We start from the raw sequence: 19,440 nt of genomic DNA on the forward strand, positions 1-19,440 counted from the left end.
TCACAGTAGGGATTAGGACTTTAGTATGTATTTAGATAAAATGCAAATATTTGATCCATATCAATAGGGGTGAATAAACTTCCCATGAGCAACATCTGCTTTAAGCCACAACTTCATTCTTCTTTTCCTTTTCCCAAAGCCAAGAATATATATATACGCACACACAGGCAGGGTGAACAAAAGTAGGTTAAAGTGGGTACACAAAACATATTTTGTCTTGTAGTATTATTTATTATTGTATTATTTTCCAAAAGAACAACTGTAAACCTACTTTTGCCCAACCCTGTGTGTGTGTGTATATATATATATATCCATATAAATTATAATTATTAAAAATAAGGTAAACTATCAAAACTGTTAATTTTTTAAGTTAAGCATCCACATTTTGTATTTAAACATATCCAGATGTAAATATATTTAAAATTTATAAAAATAATTTTAAAAACTTGGATTCAAATTGCTTTAAAGAGTTTTGTTGAGTTATAACAAACACATGATCATAGTAGTTTTTAAAAAATAAATTCAGCTTCCACATCTCTTTTATTCAAGTAGTAAGGTGATCATCCGTAAAATGTCTCCAGTGACTTCAATAATTTGAAATATTCAGCAGCAGACAATCATGCAATGATTCAGGAAAGGATATTTAGAAAAAAGAACCATTTAGGAGAAACAACTATGTGATCACCTATATTTTGATTCAGTTCATCCTTTAATTCTCCTCACATATTAGTAATACAAATGATAATTAAGAAACGCATCTTTCAGTGCTTAGCCTTTTAAATAAAATTTTACTCATTTTCACAAGGAAGATATCTTTTTCACCAAAAAGCTACACAGGCTTAAATGCCTAAAGAAAAATTTGTGATTGGCTATCAGGTTTGCGATTGCTATGTCTGCCATTTAATCATGTCATTTATTTAATTTAAATCTTCTTCAGTGTAACTCACATATATTTGAAATAAAATATGCAAATAAATTCAGTCTCTGGAGAAGGGTAAATTCAACCGTGAAGCAGAATAGATTTTCATTTTCCTAATGCACTTTGGCACTTCTGTGTGTCCACTTACATTAGCCTATGAAAGTATCTCCCGTTCTGTCAGCCCCCAAGAATGTGTTAAAATGACATGGTAAATTTAGAGTTCTAAGAGTAAATAAGCTTTGTGCTAAAAAGGCCTTCCAGACCACGTAGGTATAGCAGAAAGATTCCATGCATTTTAAATGCCTATAATCATAATTCTCCACCACAAAATGTAATATATGTTCTAGCAGAATAATTATTTTCCTCTATAAGTACAGTGCCACCAAACCAACTGTCCTACTCACATTCTCTCTTGGTCAGAACACAATGTAACACTGCTGAGAATGTTAAGAAGGGAAGAGAGGAATCCATTCAGGTACATTTTGTGTTTTGTCATTAAGCACCTAGTAATTAGCCAAGTATCTAAGTGCATAATATGGTGAGGGAGAACATGACAATTAAATCAGAAGAAAGGTGTTTCAAAAGAGCCTCACTAAAAATAATAATAATAGCAGCTAAGTAATACGGAGGTGAATCTCCATTTCTAAAGTATTGCCATGATTTGCGGCAGTAAAAACTATGTAAAAATAAAACGGCTTGCAAAGACAAGGTTAGACAGCCTTTAACAAGTCCCTTTGACCCGGCGGTGCCAGTCTCTGCAGCATCCTTACCTCCCATGCAGAGCACAGAGGGACTAAGAACATTGTTAACCACATTTTAATGAGAGATCAAGGTCAAAGTTAATGGTGCAAAAATTTTTGTTTGTTTTTATATGTCTTAATATACCTGCATTTCTCAACATGTCTCGTGACCGTTAGTAAAGCCTAAGTCTTTTACTTTCAAAGGTCAAAATTTTCTATCTAAAAATAAGTAATTGTTTCTGTTCATGAGAAAGGAGAGTTAATATTAATGTTAGGGCAATTAAAAAATAAAATGTCACTTAACTATTTGGGTTTTCCCTAGAAGCAAACATGATGATAAGAACTCACATGCAATCATAAATGTCTTTGGGCCCATTTACAAGACTGACCATTTCTTTCATAACTGCTCATATATTTCTCTGATTTTTGAAATTAACATCCCAGTGAATTCAAGCATTAAACTTTTTTAAAAGTTTTTTTTTCTTTTGAACTCAAAGAGATAAAAATAAAATTGATAAGGAAAAAGAAGAAGAAGGCATTTCCTCCTCTCCTATCTACTGACCGATTTTCTGGGTCAAGCTCACTGGGAGCTCAGTTGATTGACAGAAGGGGAAGCACAGGTGCTCCTGAAGAAGGAAGGTCCTTCCTCTCCTCTAGCTCCAACCTTTTCCTGCCCCTGCTACGCTACTATGCTAAGTTACCAATTGTCCTATGGCTACCAGTTGAAAAAAATCCATATAAAAATCAAGCAAAAAAGGAAAAAAAAAAAAGAGAGAAAGAACTCACGGACACAGGCAATAGTGTGGTGATTACAGGGGGTTGGGGGAAATGGGATGGAAAGAGGTGGAAGAGGTTATGGAAGGATAAATGGTAATGGAAAAAACATAGTAAAATAAAACATTGAAAGGGACCGTAAAAAATCAAATATTGATGCCAGTATAAAAATATGGTATAGAGCCAAAACCACAACTTTCTACATAAAAGTGAACTAGTTAAAAAGCATTTAGTATCATTTTGTTCTATTCAAAGCTATACATTTTAAGTTTGGAAGATTAAAGAAAACAAGACTACAAAATATATTCTGAAGATAAATGCCATTTCCTATCTTATATTAATATTTTTATCTATTTCTTCATTAAGTACCTTAGTACTCTATTTAAGGCCTGACTCTTTTATCTTCTTTATTTCTCAAAGAAAATATGAGGGAGGGAAGGTGGGAGGGGGCAAGGGAAAGAGGTGGGGGGGAGGCAGAGACAAATGTATTTAAAAAGTAAATAAATTAAAAAAAAAGAAAAAAAGAGTATGGAAAAAAATAAAATAAAATGAATGGATTAAAAAAAAGAAAATATGAAAAGTGAGTCATCTTATGGTTGGGTAATAAGTTAGCATATGATGAGAGAGACAGACTTGTTCTGGACTATGAAGAAGAATTAGAAGAGATATGAAACTTTACATTTTTGTCTCAATATTACATTTTGCTTGGGTAAATATTTGGGGATAATTTTACTTAAAAACAAATATTACTTTGGAAAGATGAATAATGATGGGGTGGGTATACAAATTGTTTGGAGGTTTTTATTGGTGTCAATGGTCATTATCCACAGTTTTATAGACTAAGAAATTGAGTTTAGTAGACATGATGTACCTAAAGCCACATAGTTAATAAATAGATAAATCAAAGTAGTGTTAGAAATTCCCCTCTAAGGGTCCCAATCCAGATATCTACTTCTATGAAGCCTGTTTTTGTTTCTACAAAGAAATGTATGTTTACTCTAACAATGCATGCATTTCACCTGTTTGTGATCTACCAGTATGCATCATTACATTGCCCTAGTCTATATTTGGATTTTCCCATACATAAGTCTAGGATACAGCATAAGTTGTGTTGCTATACCAAGTTCAAATTTCTCATCTGAAAATGGGAATAGAAATACTCTTTACCTCACTGGGCTGTTTTAAAAAGTAAGAGATAAGCTCTGGCTGCCATGGCTCAATGGATTGGCTAACGGCCTGTGAACCACAGGGCCGCGGGTTTGATTCCCAGTCTAGAGCACATGTTTGGGTTGCAGGCCAGGTCCCCAGCAGGGGGCATGCAAGGAGCAATTACACATTACTGTTTCTCTCCCTCTCTTTCTCCTTCCCTTCTCTTCTCTAATAATAAATAAATAAAATCTTTTTAAACATTTCTTAAAAATTAAGAGATAATATAGTAAAGTACTTATATAGTAAAGTACTTACTATAGGGCCTGACACACAATAAATGTTCATAAATTTTAAACATTATTATTCTGAATCTCCATAATCACATCTGATAACAAACTCACTGAAAGTTGAGACTTGATCTATATAATTCTTTGGGTACCGTCCCATGGTTGGGGCAGTACTTAATACATCAAATAAGTGATGGTAATACAAAACATAAGTCAAAACTTGTAAGAGCAGTGTTTCAACTTTATACCATCTTCATTAGAATTGCCATAGTCTCTGTCAAATGCACACTCCTGAGTTATATCACTTACGTTTCAGAAAATCTCTTCAGAAATCACGTTAGTGAAAAAAAAAATTAAAGTCAAATATATCTGCATTAAAACCTTGTCCATAGCACAGACCAGTGTTAAGAATTATTAAATCTATCTGAATAAATTATCATCTTAAAAAAAAAGGAAAAGGGAAAAGGAGTGATAGTGTTAATAATATAAATCTCACCAGAATTACAATATGGGTTCATGATATTTTTGTCAGGGTATTTTATGTAGCAGATGACCAACAAATCTAATACTTTATTCCTGCATCCTTTTCTTTATTCTTCATAACAGAAGTAGTCAGAGCTCAATATTAAGAGGTTCTCTCTTGTCAACTACAGAAACTGTCCTGGAGATGCCCCAAACCATCCCATTTTCCTCTACATTTCAGGGACCATTTCTAATGGATAGTTATATAATATTCTAATTTTGATTTTATTTAAATAAAAAATTAGCATTTTTCTTCCCTTTTTTGAACTCATTCTGCTTTTAAATGCAAGGTTTTTGTTTGTTTATAAAAAGCACAATCTCGAGATAAAAATATTCTTTGGACTAAGTGGTCCTCAAAGATCCTACCACCATCTACAAGCATGCGAGTAATAACTTAATGATTAGGGAAACAACTATTCTGTGACTGTTTTCATGTAACCTAAGGGGTTATCCACTCAGGAGTTCCAGATTTGTCTCCCTACAGCTCTGTAGTGTATTTACCTGTTTTGTAAGAAACAGGCCACAACATGCTGAGCTATTCAATAACAGGAACCATGTGTTATTCATTCGTATCTTTGGCCCCAATACCTGGTAGTGCTGGCATATCATAGACATTTGTGTTCTCAAAAAATGAGTGAAACTCAGCATATATATTTTAACTTTAGGGACATAGCTCAATACGGGGGTCAGACAGTCATTCTAAACTAGTTAAATCTGGGAAGTAAAAAAGTAGTAGCTATTAAATGCAGAGACTGGAATGTACAATAAAAATAATTTCAGCTGTCAAAAGCACACAAGGAAGAAATGACAGGAAGAGAATATACTGGCAAAAATGAAAAAAATAATTTGACTGAAATGGAAGTCCCCTCTGCCACTGTCCAGCCAGCTTGTCAGTTTAATTTGCAATTGGAGAAAAGAAGGGGGATGAGTCAAAGAGGTGTTTTTTTTTCCTTTTTTTAATGGGGGGAAATCAAGTGCAGGCATGGTCTTGCCAGCTGTGAAGAGCCGCTGACACCTGTGGTTGCCACATTCCACGCTCATGAGATAGGTCAGAAGCAGTTACAGACAGATGATAAAATGAGGTGAGGATACAGGTAAGGGAAGAAGGCAGAAGAAAAACAGCGCTGGATAAAAACAGAAGAAAAAGGAAAAAAGAATGGTGCTCATAAAATTTCTAATTTCAAAATGTCCATTTTTATCTTTGCTTTTCTAATTAGTACAGTCATACTCTTTCTTTTTCCTCCTTATGTTCATAAAAGAAATGTGATGACAATGGTTAAAAATGATTTTTTTTGCCTTATGTGCAGTATATAACTCTATATAACTGCCAGGTTCAACTAAAGCTTTGTACTATTTTTTTCCTGGATATTTATATTGCTTCACCCCCTCCCCACCATTTCCCCATCCTCCCACTCACACCAGGACAATGGAAAGAAAGGATTTATTCTCTGTGAACAGAAATGTGTGAAACTCAGAAGAAACTTGTCTTTGGTTACAACTCTAAGCGGTCACATTGGCACAAGTGTAGGAAATTATTTGCTGATGGAAATCTGGGAGAGAACTGTGCCAAGGCAAGGGGAGAGGTTTCTTTGAGCATAGGAGGTCGTCATGACCACAGTTACATATTTAAAGATAATTTAAAATAGATACACATGGCAACTATAACAGCATGTGTCCTAGCCTTCACTGGAATCTTCGTCCCGAGATTTCCTGTTCTCAGAGGCCCTAGATACAGTATTCTGGTGCCATTGACAGCAGAGAACAGAAAGATGACGCCATAAGAATGACTGACTTAGGCTAAAGAATAAAGTAACAGAAAAAAAAATAAGTATGTATTTAAAACTAATATTCCTTTCAAGATCCCATATTTTTAATTATCTAATATCATACCCTCTGCATGATTTTGGTCATGTCAATGAAGATCAATTTGACACCATGGGGGCTGATGAACACTTTGAGACTCTACCCTGAAAGGGGGCTGAGAGAGAACATAAGAATTCAAAGGATATTACTGGGCTCAGCATGTCTGAGAAGTTCATTACCAGCAAGTGCCTGAGTAAGATGCAGTTGGTATTAGAATAATTCAGAAAATCAGTGGGAGAGCTGATATCTTTAGGAAAGGAAAGTTTAGGGTTTGAAAGGGCAATCTTTCAATGTTACACAATAAAGAGCATTCACGTAGGAATACTGACTTAGCAAATCACACGCTCTCAGACACTAGATAGAAAACCTGGAGGGTTTCACAAATTTTAAAACTTATTTTGCCTAATGGAAATATTTTCTAATATTCAGATCAATCACACATGATAACTACAGAGAGAGCAAAATATGCTAGAAATTAATTAATAAGCCACAATATCGGCCCTTCTGAAAGTGACATATTTAGGAACAAAAAGGCATTCACATAGTTTTTTAAAAAATACAACATGGTCACTGCAAATAGTAAAGGTAATAATGTGAAATGGGAATATACTTAATTGGCATTAAATCCAGTTTTTGATTCAGAAGTTAGAAAAGCCTTCCAAAACTGGTGATGTTCAAGTAGAATCTTAAACAATGAGCTGGAGTTATCTGCCAGTAAGGAAAATATACACAAAGGCAGAGAAGCAAACAAACAAAACATGATGAAGTATGCAGGGACCTATAAACACCTAAGCAGTGAGAGCGCATGAATTGAGGAAGTGCAAAGCAGGTGTTCCTGCAGGGCATGTGCAAGGCGGGAGAGCCTTGTGCTGTGTCCCAGTATAGGAATTATCCTGAGAGCGAAAGAAAGTCAGTTTTTTGTAGAAGTTACTAATTCAATGCAGAAGCTGTATTTTCCAAACTGTAGAGAGGCAGACTAATTCAAATAAAAGTGATGCAAAGAAGACAGTATTTCAGATTTTAAGTCTTAAATTTCAAGTTTATATATTACTATTGACTCTTTTAACCATCCTGGTTTTTTTTTAAATTGATAATATATGAAATCTATGAAATTTTTTGGAAGAAAGGTAATACTCATCTCACTTGATTTTATGAATTGTTTCTTTAAGAATTGTGACAGTAAATAATCTCAAGCACTATAATGTAATATTTCTGCTAACATAAAATAACTGTAAATAATCTTGTAATTAATAAATAATTATTAATGTTGGAAGGTGTAGCTGAATATTATGCTTTGGTGAGTATGAGCACTTGTAAAATGGAAAAACTAATTTTTGTACAGTTGAAAACTTTATTCCTAAAATTCTGGTTATCAGGCTGTCATGTTCATGAAAGGAGTTTTTTAAACATTCTCTATTCTGACATTTGACATTTAGTATTTAAATTTTTTAATGTAGGCAGTTGAAGACCTAAAAAATATGAATTTTACATGAATTATAATTAATAGGTAGGTGTTTATCTAAGATATCATTTAAAAAAGTGTGTGGGAAGAACACCAGTCCCAGGAGATGCTCTTTAGGGGGAAAAATGTGGCTTCATAGTTAATTAAACTTGGGAATTGTAGAATTTTAAGAGATTTGCATTGCATATTAGCATCTTAAAAGCCCTAAGAAATGCTGGGGGAGAAAGCTCTTTATCTTTTTGTATGCAACATTCCCAAAATCTCTTTAAACATACACCTTTTTTTTTTTTTACTTTAAGAGATACATATTAATATTATCATAATACTATTATTTATGGAATGCTTACTTTTTGTCAAGATTTTGCACACAAATGTCACTTAGAGGTTATTATACCTTCTCTAATATGAGGAACCCAAATGTGAGGAACTGGCCTGAAGTACCAGGAGCGGTGGCAGAACAGAGCTTGAATTTAGAAACTGAGTTCCATAAACCTTATACTTAGACATTACATAACACCACATTATCACAAAACAAAATTATTTTTAAACTCATCTGAAAAATTCTTTCTGATATATTTGATGTAACATTTCCCAATAACATCAGTTGTACTGATACTACTAACATCACTTTAAAATTCAGGTTATTTAATGAATTTTTAGGTAATATTAATCAACAGATATTCATGTATGTAGCATAATATGTAAAACTTAAATATTTTTGAAAACTTTAAAATAATTAACTTCTAGGAGGTATATTAGCAATATAGTATCCATATACCAAGATTAACTAATATGTTCAAATAATTATTTCTAGTTTATAAATGTCACAAATCAAACTCTAATTAAACCAGTGTAGATATTGAACATTTAAAGGTCTTTATTTAACTACAATATCCCAGTCAAGCCAGATATACTTATTTACCCATTTACCCATTACAACAAGGGATCTCTTTCATAACAATTATTCACAGCTCTTAGTGTGAGCAGAAATGCAATATTAAGAGGTCTCTGAAATATGTCAAACACAGGTATTCCTTCATAAAGTAATACACCAAAAGTTTTGACGTTTGGTTGTCATTAAAATTTTATTACATATTATTACTTTTCACAGTGCTGTTTTCTAAAGATCTATTTTAAGAAACTCAAGTAAATAAGGCCATGTTCCATTTAACACTATAGCTAACATCTCATTTATTCCAATTATTGTTAACATCCAGGAAACATAATTTAGAGAGCACACTAATTTGAGTTAAATTATAAAACAAAATTTAGGAAAAAATAAATACTTTAGAAAAACATAACTCCTAGCATTTGCCATATAAACATAGAATAAGTATACTGAGTGAAAGGCTTTTCACTTTGTGTTTTAATGAGTATAAATGAAATTGGTTACTCCATTCTACCTTATATCTTTTTCTTATTCAAATGATACACTGTGTCATTTTTATCTTCTTCTATAGCAAATAGATTGATATATTAGAATTTTGCAGTCACAAACATGCACATATTATTTATGTGGGCTTGAGCATCCATCTAGGCTACTTTACTGAAGTTGTTATAAAGACAAATAGTTAACCTATAAGTCATCTGCAACCATTTCCTTTTAGATTTTTACCAGGGATAAAATGACCATTAATTTTTTTTAGGTAACCTGCTACTAACTTCAGTGTTCATGGCCAAAATCATATGAAAGAATATCAGAGTAGAACCAGGCTTCCAAAATTATCCAGTCAGTTCTAGGCATGAATACAAATCTAGGCTGACATTTTGTTTGCTCCACAGATAAAAGAACAAGAATACTGCTGTGACTTTTATATAAAGTTAAATTTTCTCAATTTAAAAATTGTCTTTCATTCTGAAACCATGTCACCTTATATTTTTGTATTTCCACAACCTTTATTTATTAAATACATTTCTTTTATCTCTGATAGGCTTGAATCTAGTCTCAGAGGAGCAGTAATGGCGATTGGCCCAAGTGAGAACTAGAGATTAAAGTCAAAGTACTTGATGTAAGGTGTAGAAAAACAGATGTAGGAAGAAATTAACATTTGTTACCTTCCATTCTTTACAAACAATTTCTAATGTAACCCTTCAAAAAGACCTGCGAGATATATACTATTTTACAGACAGAGAAACTGAGGATTCGAGTTACTTCTTCCAAGGGAATGCAATTGTGAACCAGTTTGGAAATTCAGGCCTGTATGCCTTGTCCCCTAGACTCATCTGCCCCCCAAAATAAAAAGGATCAGAGAACCATCCAGGAGTTAAAAGGGCAGGCAATACATTTAAAAACGTATGAAGTTCCTGGAATTTCTTCCAAACACTTCTATGATGAAAGTAACAGAATTGAACTCAAAATGTTTTCCTCTTGAGTGTTGAGATCTTTCTTCCATGTACAGGGAAAAGACCAACCTGTAAGCCTGAAAGAAGGCGCACAGCAATTTATAAAAGCCCACGTTCCGGGAACTCAGGTGCTTGTGTTCCCTCCAAGAACCACTGCTCTGCCCTTATCTCAGAGGGACAGCACATGGTCACCGAGCTGTGTTTAATATGCAGTCATTACAATGCTATAAACATTTTGATCTTCCTGGAGATTCTGGTTTCCACCCAGTTAATTATAACCGCTGGTTCTTTTGTCTTATATCTGAGCACAGTTATTTATTTAGCTTTTTTGGAAGCCTTTGAGTATGATGCGCATTTTGATTTATTGGACTTTTTTCTAACTTTTATGATTATAACTCTTACAATTATTTTAATTTGTTCTATATTTGTTCTTAATTTGATAAAATATATTTATTGAATGAATGCAATACAGTGTGAATATGCACATATGTAAATATAATATACATATAGTATGCATGTATAAGTTAAAGGGAAGGAGTTAAAAGGATGCATAACATGACTAGATAAAGAATTGGAATAAAAGCAGACTATGTCAGATGGCATCAACCAAGCTGAAGGCAGGGTCTAAGCTCAGTTCTGTGTTCTTCCTTGCAATGTGCAGCACTTGTTTTACATTACCTTCGACATAATATTTGTTATTTATTTACAAAAGTAGTATGATAAAATGAGCTTCTTAAGAGCAGAGAACATGTATTATAACTTTATGGCTTGGCAAACTGCTTAGTAATATTTAGTACCAGAAGATATTTGTTGACTAGATGGTTAAAAAATTAAACAAATGATCAGTGTGTGCAAAACTCAAAAGAACTTTTTAATGACTCCAGCATTATGCCATCCAGGATATCCCAGAGGTATCACTCCAGGTGGCTTTGTTCTGAAAACAGAGCTTTTCTTAAGACAGATGTAGCAGGTCTTGTAAATCTGTTACAGTCCAATTATTTTCTTTAGCAGAAAACCAGCTTTCTTTTAATTAGTCATAGTTTAAGAAAGAAAACTTTCTAAAATTACTTTCAAAAAATGTTTTAAACAGCAGCACAAAAAATAACAGTTTCAATTACATTGACTTAAAGGGAAGACTTCCTTAAATAATGTTATCACTAGTCTCAATGAAGTTAAGGGGCTTTTTCAAGAAAACCCATTGAATAATGAAAAACTCTTTTAAAGAACATAGATTTCCTTATTTTGAACACTACAATTATCTACAGAATGTAACTCAACAAGAATGTAAGCTCCACAAGGGCAGAGATATTTATTTATTTTACTCTTGATCTGAGAGCTTAGAATATTATGTGGTTCATTAAATGCACTGAATAAGTATTTCTTAAATGAGTGAACAAGCTGATAAAGAAATGAAAGGTATAGAGTTTACTGAATTACATAGGGTCAATGGTGTATATTCCCTTGTATATTCTAGATGAGAAGGACTAATGAATTTTTTTAAAATTATGGACAAATATTTATTGAAAACTTACTATGTGCCAGGTATTATTCTGAGAGCTAGGAATAGAGGATTGAAAAAATAGAAAATATCTTGCCTTTATTGATGTTATAGTCGATGAGAGAAAAAGAAAAAGAAATATACAGTGGTTGTCATTTAGCTGCAGGGTTTTTCTTTTTTTTCTTTTTGTTTTTATTATATTTTATTGATTATGCTATTACAGTTGTCCTGATTTTTCTCCCTTGCGACACCTCTCCCCAGCACCGCCCCAGCACCCCGCGGCCCCAGTTCCCCAGGCAATCCCCACACCATTGTTCATGTCCATGGGTCATGCAATAAGTTCTTTGGCTACTCTGTTTCCTATAGCCTATACTGTATTTTATATTCTCATGGCTCTTCTCAAACTACCTATTTTTACTTCTTAATCCCCTTACCTCTACACCCATTCTACCACACCTGACTCCCATATGGCAGCCATCAAAATGCTATCTGTATCCATGATTCTGTCTCTTCTTTGTTTGCTTAGTTTGTTTTTTAGATATAGTTATTGATAGATTTGTATTTATTGCCATTTTATTGTTCATAGTTTCCATCTTCTTCTTTTTCTTAAATAAATCCCTTTAACATTTCATATGAAAATGGTCTGATGATGGTGAACTCGTTTAGTTTTCCCTTGTCTGGGAAGTTCTTTATCTGCCCTTAGATTCTAAATGATAGCTTTGCTGAGTAGAGCAGCCTTGGGTACAGGTCTCTGCTTTTCATGACTGAATATTTCTTGCCAGTCCCTTCTAGCCTGCAGAGTCTCTTTTGAGAAATCAGCTGATAGTCTTATGGGAATCCCCCAATAATAGGTAACTATTTTTCTCTTGTTGCTTTTAAGAGTCTCTCTTTATCTTTAACCTTTGGCATTTTAGTTATGATGTGTCTTAGAGAAAAAATATGGAACGCTTCATGAATTTGCGTGTCGTCCTTGCGCAGGGGCCATGCTAATCTTCTCTGTATGGTTCCAATTTTAGTATATGTGCTGCCGAAGTGAGCACTAGCTGCAGGGTTTTTCAAAGTTGCCAACGCTCAGGGTGTTTCCCCTGTCCCACTCCACCAAGAGATTCATCTATATAATGCTTCTGGGTAATTCTGGCATGTTTGTTTATAATTTATAATTTTTATAACTTTTCAGAAAATTTTGATATAGAGCTAGGGTAAAGAACATCCAAAACAAACAAATAGATATAAAATGTAATGTCAACAGTGATAAGTGTTACAAAGCAAAGTGACGCAGGCCAAAGGAAAATACTTCAGAGACTGCTCTCTGGCAGTCCACGCGTGTGTCTAGAGAATAACATTTCAAGAAACAAAGGGAGGCCAGTCTGGATAGACGGAAACAAAGAGGAGCTTGGTGAACGTTTTTCAAGGGAGTAGTTGAGGGCCACTGCAAGGATTCTTTGCTTTCATTGAAGTGTGATGGAAGGACATTGGAGGATTCTTAGTGAAAAGTAACATGATCTGGTGTAGGTTTCACAGACATCCTTCAGGATGTTGTGCAGAAAACATCCTTCAGGCTGTTCTGTTGTGGAAGAGCAAGAGTAGAAGCAGCAAAACAAGTCAGGAAATGCAGGAAATGATGGTGGCTCTGAGGTGGGTGATTGCACAGGGAATAGGATATATGATTCAACATGTATTTTGGTGTTAGAAATGAGAATATTCTTCATGGATTGAACATGATGTGAGGAAGTAAAGGCTGATTCCACGATTTTTAGCTCAGCAAGGAGTGAACAGCAGTGCAGGGCTTGTAAGTCTTGGAGTCTCAAGTGTAAGTATTGCCATCTAACTGAGAACATAAAGAAGACAGATCTTGGTGTCTTAAAATAAGATGGTGAAATAATATATCCAGAGTCCTCTTTTGCTTTCACAGGTGTATATCATCCTGATCACATAGATACAACACATATACATTTTTGCATAAATACATGGCATGGCTCTAATAGTCTAAGGAGCTTTTTCTTGTTCCACACTATAAAACAGTGACAAAATAAAAGAAAACAGAAAACAATGTGGCATTATAATGCAGCCACACCATACCCTGGTTCCATCAATGTGAACCTGAAAATTCTTCAAGAATTTCTAAAAGCTAGGAAGAACTAATAAAATAAAAGGATCATCACTAACATACATAAAACCTTGATCAGATCAATACATTTCAAACAAGTAGAAGCCTTGAGACAGTAAAGGCATTTTAAAATTGCTTTTGTGTTAATTTTAAAGTTGCCATTTCTATTTGATAAAAGCTGAGTAATGGTTAAGCTTCATTACTGTGCTTAATTTGCCATACCGTATCATATTTCCTCATGCCCCATGCATCACTGTACATTTGAAGCTGTACATTTTAACCTCAAATCATTCATAGTGTCATTAGCAGTTCACGTTTTATTACCTCCCGTTCCTCTTAAAAGGCATTCCTCATTTAAATATTCTTTTTAACATAAATCTTTGACTATTAATATTAATTACCATTTACCGAGTATGTGGCTTTCAGTGAGCCAAGGGTTTCAGATATTCTAGTTCTAATAAAAGAGCTAATGCTGCCCTGATGGTGTGGCTCAGTTGGTTGGGCATCATCCCACAGTGCAAAAGGTCGCTGGTTCAATTCCCAGTCAGGGCACATGCTTAGGTTGCAGGTTTGGTCTACAGTACAGGTGCGTGCAAGAGTCAACTAATCAGGGGGTAACTAATCGATGTTTCTCTCTCACACTGATGTTTCTCTCCCTCACTTTCTCCCTCCCTCCCCTCTCTCTAAAAATAAATACAATCTCAGAAAATATAAATTAAAAAAACTAATGCTATAAAACAAGTATTAGAGTTCCTGTTTTTCAGGTGATAAAACTGAGGGACTAAATAAAAAGTTGGCTACGTCATTTGTAATGTTTTCATTGCTAAAATTTATTTCTTTTTTAAGAAAATGGTTTTCATGGCTTATTACAGCCTTTGCTTTAACTGAGATACATTTTAAAATGTTTTAAAATTTATTTATAGAGAGAGGGGAAGGGAGGGAGAAAGGGGAAAAGAAACAACAATGTGGAACATCAATGGGTTGCTTCTTATACTCACCCCAACAATGCTGACTGGGAATCTGACCTGCGCCCCTTCTCTTTGGGGGATAATGTCCAACCAATTGAGCCACATGGGTCAGGGCTACTGCCCAGAATTTTGAACCTACATATTTTATTTTATTTGAATTCCCATTGTTCCTGGCAATGAAGTATAACAGATTTTGAGGAAAATATTTCCAACATAGATCGCCTATAAAAATAGATGGCAGGTAATTTAGGGAAAGAAAATCCTCAGAGGCAAAGGTTACAAGAATGCCAAAAGAAAGGGAAGTAAATCAGAAAAATTCTCTTAGCTTGAGTGTCCTAGTTTAGATACATCAAGCCACTCTTGAAGGCAATAGACTAAAAAATGTAGAAGATTTTTTAGCCTAGAAAATGTAGAAGATTTAAATTATTAGTTCCCTTATAAGAGACTTCTGACAAGCAACACTCTTAGTAAGTAAAACAGGAAAAACACTCGTCTCACAAGGAAAAAAAAAAAGAAAAAGAAAGGAAGAAAGAAAGAAAGAAAGAAAGAATAGAAAAAGCAATAGAGAAGTAGGAAAACTTGCTAGTTGAGATCAGATTAAAAATTGTTAAACTAGATAAAAGAAAACACAGCCTAGATTTAACTATTTATAAAAAAAAATATGTAAAACATAAATACACTGGGAATTAAAAATCAAAGTAAAGAGAAAGAGATATCAGGCAAATTCTAAATAAAAGGAAATCTGATATAATTATATTAATTTAAAAGTAAATCATAAGGTAAAGTAGTAAAAGAAACCAGCAAAAAAAAAAAGAGATAGAGTCACACAAATTGATGTTTTCATTTAGCAGAAAGATATAAATGTTTAGTTTTAGATGGCCTTACATTATAGCTACAAAATAATTAAACAAAAATTTGATGCATTTACAAGAAGAAAATGATAAATGTGTCTTTATAGTGTTGCAGATGTTAAAAACAATCTTTTGATAATTATTAGATCATGCAGACTTAAAAAATATTTGGAATGCAGATGGTGTGAAAAAGTTATTATTGACATTGACAAAATGGTAATAAATGAACTGTGTTGTCATGCCCAAAATACATTCAATAAAATTAGTATCTATGTATAAAAGAAGCTTTAAAAACTGAAAAAGGATATATACAAAAAAATTTTAAATTTATTAAGAGCATATAGTAAAGACAACAATAGATGTTGTCCATAGTGAAAAGCTAAATGCATTTTTTTTGGAACTAAACAAATATTTTCTATTCTCACTTCAATTTACAACCTAACAAATATTTTAGCCAGTACAATATAAACGGAAAAAAATAAGTAGTATAACTTGTTAAAGAAGTATCCAAGTGGTCATTACTGACAAACAATATAATTACCTACATGGAAGCAACAAAAGAATTTACAAATTCATAATTAAATTTAATAATCATTTGGCACAGTTGCTGTATATAAAATCAACATAATAGAAAACAATTGCATTTTTGTATAGTAGTAGCAAGTATTTAGAATGTTTAACTTTAAAGAAAACCTTAACGCTGGCAGGTGTGGCTCAATGGATTGAGTGCCAGCCTGCGAACCAAAGTTCAACTCCCAGACGGGGCACAGGCCTGGGTTGTGGGCCAGGTCCCCACTAGGGGCACGTGAGAGGCGACAACACATTGATCTTTCTCTCCCTCTCTTTCTCTTTCCCTTTTCCTCTCTCTAAAAATAAATAAATAAAAATCCTTAAAAAAATACCTTATATAACAACAAAAATGCAAGGTATCTAAGAAAAATGTTGATAAGCTAACATTTAAAAGTTGATGTTTTAAAATAGAATAAAACAAATATAATATATCCACTAGATTTTGCAAAGTTCTTAAAAAGCAATGACAATTTTTAAGGTGTTTTTATTTTACTGTACTTTTTTAAGTGCCAAAGTCTCATACTATAACACAATGGAATGACTCAAATTAGTAAGAATAAAATCTTTACTACTTCACCTTTTTTAGTTAATGACATTTTATTTCCACAAACAATTGCATTAAAGTGCAACAAAATACCCTGAAGTAATAAAAACACCTAAAGAAGAATAAAATTTGTATGTATCCAACTTCTAATATTAAAGAATATTTCATTTCCTCAATTTATTGCATTTCAGTGTCATCCGCATTATCATTTTTGTGGCAGACGTTTTGAAGAGAAAGCTAACATAACTCTTAACTCTTTTTCTGTGTCTGCCCAGCCAAAGGTTTATATTGTTTTCACGGTGGTGGTAGCAGTGGTGGTACTGGAACCTCAGCAGAGTCCTTGACACTTGTCAGATTCAAATTAAGTCCAAAACTTTACATGAATAAAATTACCTCATTTTAATTGCTTATGTATTTGTAACCACTTAGCTAAGTGTTTACAGTTTCTCCAACACCTATTTGCTGCATGGATCTTAAAAGCTGATTTATCAGGGGGATATTAAAAAGGCTTAGTGCTTTAAAATGCAGATACAAATTCCCCCATCTAGAGAGGCCAATTGGCCTGTTCTTGTGTAAATGATGAGTTATGCTGCTAAATCCCCCATAATGAGATTAGAAAATATCTTGTAAATTAAAGCAAAGGATTTTTAAATTTAATACAATGCTTCCCTGATAGATTACATTCCATGTTTAAAACATTTTAATAAAAAAAAATCTTAACAAAAAACACAAGAACAGTAATTACTCAAATAACAAATTAAAGAGCTGAGCTATATAAAGGCTTTCATATTCACTGGAGATCAATAAACATTAAAGTGAAAAAAGAAAACCGTTTAATGAACCAACAAAATAACATAGTAGGAGAATTAGGGACTAGTAAATGTCATTATATTTTATTATATTCTCCTATGAAATTATGTCATGCTCTCTTGGTACACTGTATTGTTTAAATGAACGAATAATCATAGTCATAGACAAAGACAGTGAACTCAGTGGGTTGCTTACAACTCTTACCTTCATTATATTCGTAATAACCTTTAAAAGAACTACCATATTTCAAAGAAAATAAGCTTTTATAACCCTGCTCCAATATAAAAGTTATTAATTCTCTTTAATTCATACAATCACCCTTGCTAAAATTTAGAATGAAATATTTGACTTAGGTCATTTCCCATGTAAAGCCATCTGGCTACATGACTTATTATCAAAGAACATACCAGAAATTGTTTGAGAAAAATTCTACATAGCAAAAGTTTTAACTACCTCATCATATATTTTTTATCTCCATCTAAAATAAGGTTTAAAAAAATCTGTATGTAGTATGTATGATCTCATGTTTCTTAGTTGAAGCAACTTAATTTTACAGGGAATTTTCCTGGTTAAAACTTCTGATGAGTTATAAAATAAAATAAATAAAAATTGATGATAATGGTGTCACAAAAGCATCATGACATTTTCAACCAAAAACTACACATCCTAGGAAAAATTATGTATCCACTGGTCCATTTTATTAGGCAATGCAAACAAAATGCTTTTCTGCCAAGCTCTTAATGAGCAAATTTCCAAATAATTTTCCTCAGGTTGTTATGAACTCCACGTAAAGATGTAAAAGGCCTTTTATAGGATATTTGCACAGCCATGTTATACTTAATCAAGGTTATCGCTATTTTCAGCTCTTTATTTACTGTCAAAGGAAAAATTCGATCATTATCATGAACTGTAAGAATGCTTCAAGCTCCCTGAATGTGACAGTTGCTTTAAAACCTTTCTTTTCACAAAACTTGACAGCTATAAGCTTACCTCTTTAAAAAGACAATATACATTGATGTATTAGAATGGTAAATTCAGATTTCTGAGCATAATATGCACATTAGCATAATATAATTGCTTCTGCCTTTAGGGTAGCCAATCAGATTGTGCAAATGCACCTATTCCTAGAGCTCTTGAAATGATTTGACACTTGGGAGTTATAGTGAAACAATCCAATTTCACTTTTCTGCAAATGAATTATGATCAAAAAAATCAAGAAAGTCTATTAAACTTTTAAGAAACATTTTTCAGTCTAGTCTAGACACCAAAACATAACTCTTAAAACATATTGCTAAGTTTTTATATCTCTTATAGTATAACCTTCACATTGACCACACCAAAAAAGAAAACAAAAAGCCAGAAGCTGCTCAAATTCTATGTATTTACTAATTTTAAACATAAGAAGGAATTTTATGGACACTAAACTTTGTACTGGACCAAAATTTCCTCACAACATTCTTAGGACTTTGGAGATAAGGTGTTTCCACAATGTCTTTTGGCTACATCGCACTTAAAGTTAAAATGGGTATTTTAACTAGCTAAACACTATTCTATTATGATTTTTAAAACCCTTATTAAGTAATAAAATATACTGATTGATTCAGTACACATCTAGAGAATATCTTTCAAGTTTTCAGCCACTATGCTAATCCCTGGGAATCAAAAGTTAAAATACCTTCCAAATTCTTTAAGCTCATGATCAATCTCAAACCAGTTAGTGAGTAGCACCAAGATAAAAAGGTGACTGAAGAAGATAAATAAGCCCAGGGTTAATTTGAGAAAATAAAACAAAGTTTTAATTTATAGATCTGCCCAGAATCCTCCATTTGCTTAGCTGGTTTCTCTCTCTCTCTATTCACTCCTCAAATGTTCTTGCTCAACAGATATCAATGATAGTCTTTATTTTTCTTCTCATTTTATGTACACGTCTTAGATTCAAGTACCATTGGTCTAAAAGTTCAGGTTCCCTCATTTGCCAATTCATTTTATCATACTTTAATATAGGTTTTATCAGGCCTTGGAGGCCAGCAATA

General features: G+C 33.2%; 1 protein-coding gene and 1 non-coding gene across 2 annotated transcripts in view; both read right to left on the reverse strand.

Moving 5' to 3' along the window:
* Window positions 1–19,440, reverse strand: part of LOC129065590 (neuronal growth regulator 1) — a gene marked incomplete at its 3' end in the record, with an annotated part of 556,915 nt that overhangs the window by 282,904 nt on the left and 254,571 nt on the right. The gene's annotated exons all lie outside the window — the stretch shown is intronic.
* LOC129065670 (U6 spliceosomal RNA) lies at window positions 12,491–12,597 on the reverse strand. The gene has a single exon (XR_008528613.1). It is a non-coding gene; the product is annotated as a U6 spliceosomal RNA (small nuclear RNA).

This window comes from Pteronotus mesoamericanus, unplaced genomic scaffold (genome assembly GCF_021234165.1).
Source record: "Pteronotus mesoamericanus isolate MK-2021 breed Mesoamerican mustached bat unplaced genomic scaffold, CSHL_Meso_final contig_181, whole genome shotgun sequence".
In the NCBI taxonomy this organism is placed as follows: Eukaryota; Metazoa; Chordata; class Mammalia; order Chiroptera; family Mormoopidae; genus Pteronotus; species Pteronotus mesoamericanus.